The 4,951-nt window shown below is 32.2% G+C and overlaps 1 protein-coding gene across 1 annotated transcript in view; it reads left to right on the top strand.

The window, feature by feature from the left end:
* The window catches only part of LOC106884493 (U3 small nucleolar RNA-associated protein 14 homolog A), a 283,035-nt gene that overhangs the window by 1,012 nt on the left and 277,072 nt on the right, over window positions 1-4,951 (top strand). The window lies entirely within an intron of this gene.

Genomic DNA, 4,951 nt, shown 5'->3' with positions numbered 1-4,951 from the left:
ACCACTATTCATTTTGAAGTCTACTGGGTTTATATAGGCTAGATGGTTGATGAAAACAGTATATTTATCAAAGAGTTCACCGATGTCACAACCATTTTCACAAAATTTCCAAATCCTTGTGAGTAGATTTAGAAGATGGAAACTGAAAGAAGCCTGCCGTATATATGTATATATCTATGTATGTGTGTGTGTGTGTATGTATGTTTGTGCGTCTGTGTTTGTCCCCATTGACAATCGATGCTGGTGTGTTTACATCCCCGTAAATTAGCAGTTCGGCAAGAGACCGATAGAATAAGTACTAGGCTTACAAAGAAGTCCCGGGGTCGATTTGTTCGACTAGAGGCGGTGCTCCAGCATAGCCACAGTCAAATTACTGAAACAAGTAAAGGACTAAAATAGTAAGAGTAAACAAATTTGTGGTTGATTTGCAACATTTAGAAAATATAAAGCCTTAAAATCTTTGCAAGTTTTGAATTGAAAAATTCTTGTTTTCACATATACAATTAGTTCATGTGTGACTTTTCATTTTTTACACACCCACTTATTTCATTGCGACGAGATGGCTTAATATACATTTTCTGGTGGATGTGCAGATTATATCAACCAAACATTTCACTGAAATCTGAAGAATTGTTGCAAAATCATGAAGTTGCAAAATTTTGCAAATCAGCATCAAATATGCTTGAGATTTCAGTGAAATATTTGGTAAATATAATCTACACATTTACAAGTAGATGTCATGTAACACATTATTTCTCGAACAAATAAGTGCGTGTCAGAAATATGAAAAGTCACAGAGGAACTAATAAACGTTAATATAGGTTAACTGAGACACAAGAAGATTATATTTACCAAACATTTCACTGATATCACAACCTTTCTCAGAGAAAAGAAAAGTTGAAAATGAAAATTTCTTGTGTCCTACTTTACTACATATATGTGACTTTTCAAGTTTTGTGACAAACACTTTTCAGATTGATAAATAATCGGTTAATGTACGTTAGTTAATACGTGACAGATTATATTTACCTAACATTTCACTGAAATCATAATCTTTCTCAAACGAACTTGAATCTGTAAATATTGTAAATAAGCATGAAAACATGAGAAGATTTCTTGTGTCCTAGTTTACTATTTACACATTTGTCAGTTTTCATTTTTGTGAGAAACACTTTTCAGTTTGAAAAGTAATTGGATAATATACGTTAGATCAGACGATTATATTCACAAAGTCACACTATAATGCAAATAAGCATGAAAACATGGGAATAGTTGAAATTGAAATTTCTTGTTTCTAATTTCCAGTTTAAACATTTGTGAGTATTCATTTTTCTGACAAACACCTTTCAGATTGAAAAGTAATCAGACAAGATCAAATTCACCAAACATTTCACTGAAATCACAATCTTTCTCAAAAAACAGTCATAAAATATTGCAAATAAGCATGAAATTATAGCAGAATTTGGAAAGGAAAATTTCTTGTTTTCTAGGTTACTATTTACACATTTATGGAAATGTATGTTCACCCATTTATTCTCAAACAAATAAATGCTTATTAGCAAAATGAAAAAAGTCACAAAGGTACTAATGGTATGTGGAAAAGCAAGAATTTTTCATTTCGAATTTTGGAAAGAATTTGAGATTCAATTGCAACGTTTTGGAAATTCATGTTTTCAATTAATGCCTGAGATTTTGGTGAAATGTTTGGTAAATATTATCTTCACATCTACCAGTAAATATATATCAAGCCATTACTTCTCAATCAAATACGTGCTTGTGTAAAAAACGAAATTTCACAATTAGGAAGAGAAGAATATTTCATTTCAAACTCTAGAAACAATTTGATGCTGAATGGTAATATTTTGCAACTTCTTGTTCTCCATGAATGCTTGATAATTCAGTGAAATGAACTATTATTAACAAATGAACTATTATTAACAAATGAACTATTGCTATATGGGAAATCAAGAAATTTTCAATTCAAAATTTGCAAACAATTTGCGGCTGATTTGCAATGTAAATATAATCTTCACATCTACTAGTAAATGTATATCAAGCCATAACTTCTTAATGAAATAATTGCGCGTGTAAAAAGCATAGAGTCACAAATGAAATACAAGTGAAATGAAGAATTTTTCATTTCAAAATTTGAATATAAATTAATGCTGATTTGTAACATTTTCAACTTCATGTTTTTGTAACAATTCTTCAGATTTCAGTGAATTGTTTGGTTAATATAATCTTCCCATCCACGTGGAAATATCAATTAAATCCTTGTGTAAAAATGAAAAAGTCACAAATGAACTAATTGTATGGAAAATCAACAATTTGATGCTGATTTGCAACATTTTGCATCTTCATGTTTTTGGAAGAATTGAGATTTCAGTGAAATGTTAGGTAAAAATAATCTTCACATTCACCAGCCAATGTATATTATAACATTTCATCTCAAACAAATAAGTGCGTGTGTAAAAAGCGTAGAGTCACAAAAGAAATCCTTCCTATGGAAAACAAGTATATTTCATTTTAAAATTTTAAAACAACTTGAAGCTGATTTGCAACATTTTGCAACTTCATTTTTTTCCATCAATGCTTGAGATTTCAGTGAAAAGTTTGTTAAGTATAATCTAAACATCGACAATCACTTCCCAAACAAATAAGTGCGTGTCAGAAAAATGAAAAATCAGAAATGAACTAATGGTATATCGAAAAACAAGAATTTTTCATTCAAAAATTTGCAAACAATTTGAGGTTGATTTGCAACATTTTGCAAAAACATGTTTTCCAGGTACACTGGAGATTTCGTGAAATGTTTGGTAAATACAGTCTTCACATCTACCAGTAAATGTATATCAAGCCATTACATCTCAATCAAATAAATGCTTGTGTAAAAAACAAATGATTTGATAAAAAAATGATTTGGTAAAAGAATAATTTTTCATTTCAAAATTTGAAAATAATTTGATGCTGATTTGCAACATTTTGCAACTTCATGTTTTTATGACAATTCTTCAGATTTCAGTGAAATGTATGAAATTGAAACGTCACTTCCATCAGCAAATGTATATTAAACCTTCACGTTTGAATCAAATAAGCGAGTGTTTAACAAATGAAATGTCACAAATGAACTAATCGTATATGTGAGAAGAAGAATTTTTCATTTCAATATTTGCAAACAATTTGATGCTCATTTGCAACATTTTGCATCTTCATTGCTGATTTGCAACAATTTACAATTCATTTCAGTGAAATGTTTGGTTAATACAATCTTCACATCTACCAGCAAATATATATTAACAAATTTACTTTTCAACCAAATAGGTGCGTGTGAGAAAAATGAAAAGTCACGAAGAACTAATGGTATATGGGAAAACAAGAATTTTGCATTTCCAAATTTGCAAACAATTTGTGGGTGATTTGCATCAATTGGAAACTTCATGTTTTCCAGGAATATTCGATGTTTTAGTGAAATGTTTGGTAAATATAATCTTCATATCTACAATGCTTACCAAGCCATTACTTCTCAATGAAATAAGTGCGTGTGTAAAAAACGTAGTTACAAACCAACTCATTGTATATGGAAAACAACAATATTTCATTTTAAAATTTGGAAACAATTTGAAGCTGATTTGCAACAGTTTGCAATTTCATGTTTTTGTAAGAATGCCTGTAACACATTACTTCTCAACCAAACAAGTGCATGTCAGAAATATGAAAAGTCACAAAGAAACTAATTGTGTATGGGAAGACAAGAATTGTTCATTTTAAAATTTGCAAACAATTTGAATTTGGTTTGCGACGTTTTGGAACTTCATATTTTCCAGGAATTCCAGGATTTTCCAGGATTTTAGTGAAATGTTTGGTAAATATTATCTTCACATCTTCCAGTAAATGTATATCAAGCCATTACTTCTCAATGAAATAAGTGCACGGGTAAAAAACGTAGAGTCTCAAAAGAACTGATTGTATATGGAAAACAAGAATATTTCATTTCAAAATTTGCAAACAATTTGATGCTGGTTTGCAACAATTTGCAACTTCATGTTTTCTAAGTATTCGTGAGATTTCAGTGAAATGTTTTATAAATATAATCTTCACATCTACCAGCAAATGTATATTACCAAGTTTACTTTTCAACCAAATAAATGAGAAAAATGAAAAGTCACAAAAGAATTAATGGTATATGGGAAAAGAAGAATTTTTCATTTCAAAATTTGCAAACTATTTGTGGCTGATTTGCAACATTTTGCAACTTCATGTTTTCTAGGAATGGCTAGTGTGTCTGTCAGAACGGTAGGTGACTAGATGACTGGCAGGTTTCCTGAAGTTAGTGTTCCAAACCATAAGATCATTTGCATCGCAGAACTCCAGCAGCCTGGTTCCCTCCTCATTGCAGAAACCAAAACTGTAGCCTCCATGTACGCCATGGAAGCCCTCTGTATGTTGTCCAACATGTCCATTGAAGTCACCAGCCACAAAGGGAAGGTCCCTGTCATTCGTCAACGAGGTAGCTTGCAAGATGGTGTCATAAAATCGGTTTGTCTGTCCATCGGCTGAGAGGTATAGGCCGAGATAATGGTTGCTAACCCATGATGAAGCTCTAATCTAATCCTAAGTATTCTGTCACATACTCTTACCTCGATTACCTTGTCAACCCATTTCTCCGCAAGAAATATACCCACGCCATAAAATCGGTCTTTCTGTCCGCGAACGAGCAAATTTAGACGAGATCATCTTCTGCATACGTATACTTTTGGTGGCGGTATTAAAAATCGAGTAGGGGAATCCAAGTGCATGCGCTAGTTTATGTAAGGTGGGGTTGGTGGTGGAGGAGGAAGTCTTGGCGAAGTGAGTGGTAATCGAAAGAGAGAGAGAGTCAGAGTGAGGCCGAGAGACAGACAGACAGACAGGCAGGCAGACAGAGTGAGGCAGAGAGAGAGAGAGAGAGAGA

The sequence above is a fragment of the Octopus bimaculoides genome, chromosome 21, assembly GCF_001194135.2.
Source record: "Octopus bimaculoides isolate UCB-OBI-ISO-001 chromosome 21, ASM119413v2, whole genome shotgun sequence".
Lineage (NCBI taxonomy): Eukaryota > Metazoa > Mollusca > Cephalopoda > Octopoda > Octopodidae > Octopus > Octopus bimaculoides.
The sequence above is the reverse complement of the archived record's forward strand: the minus strand, read 5'-3'. Positions and strand labels throughout refer to the sequence as shown.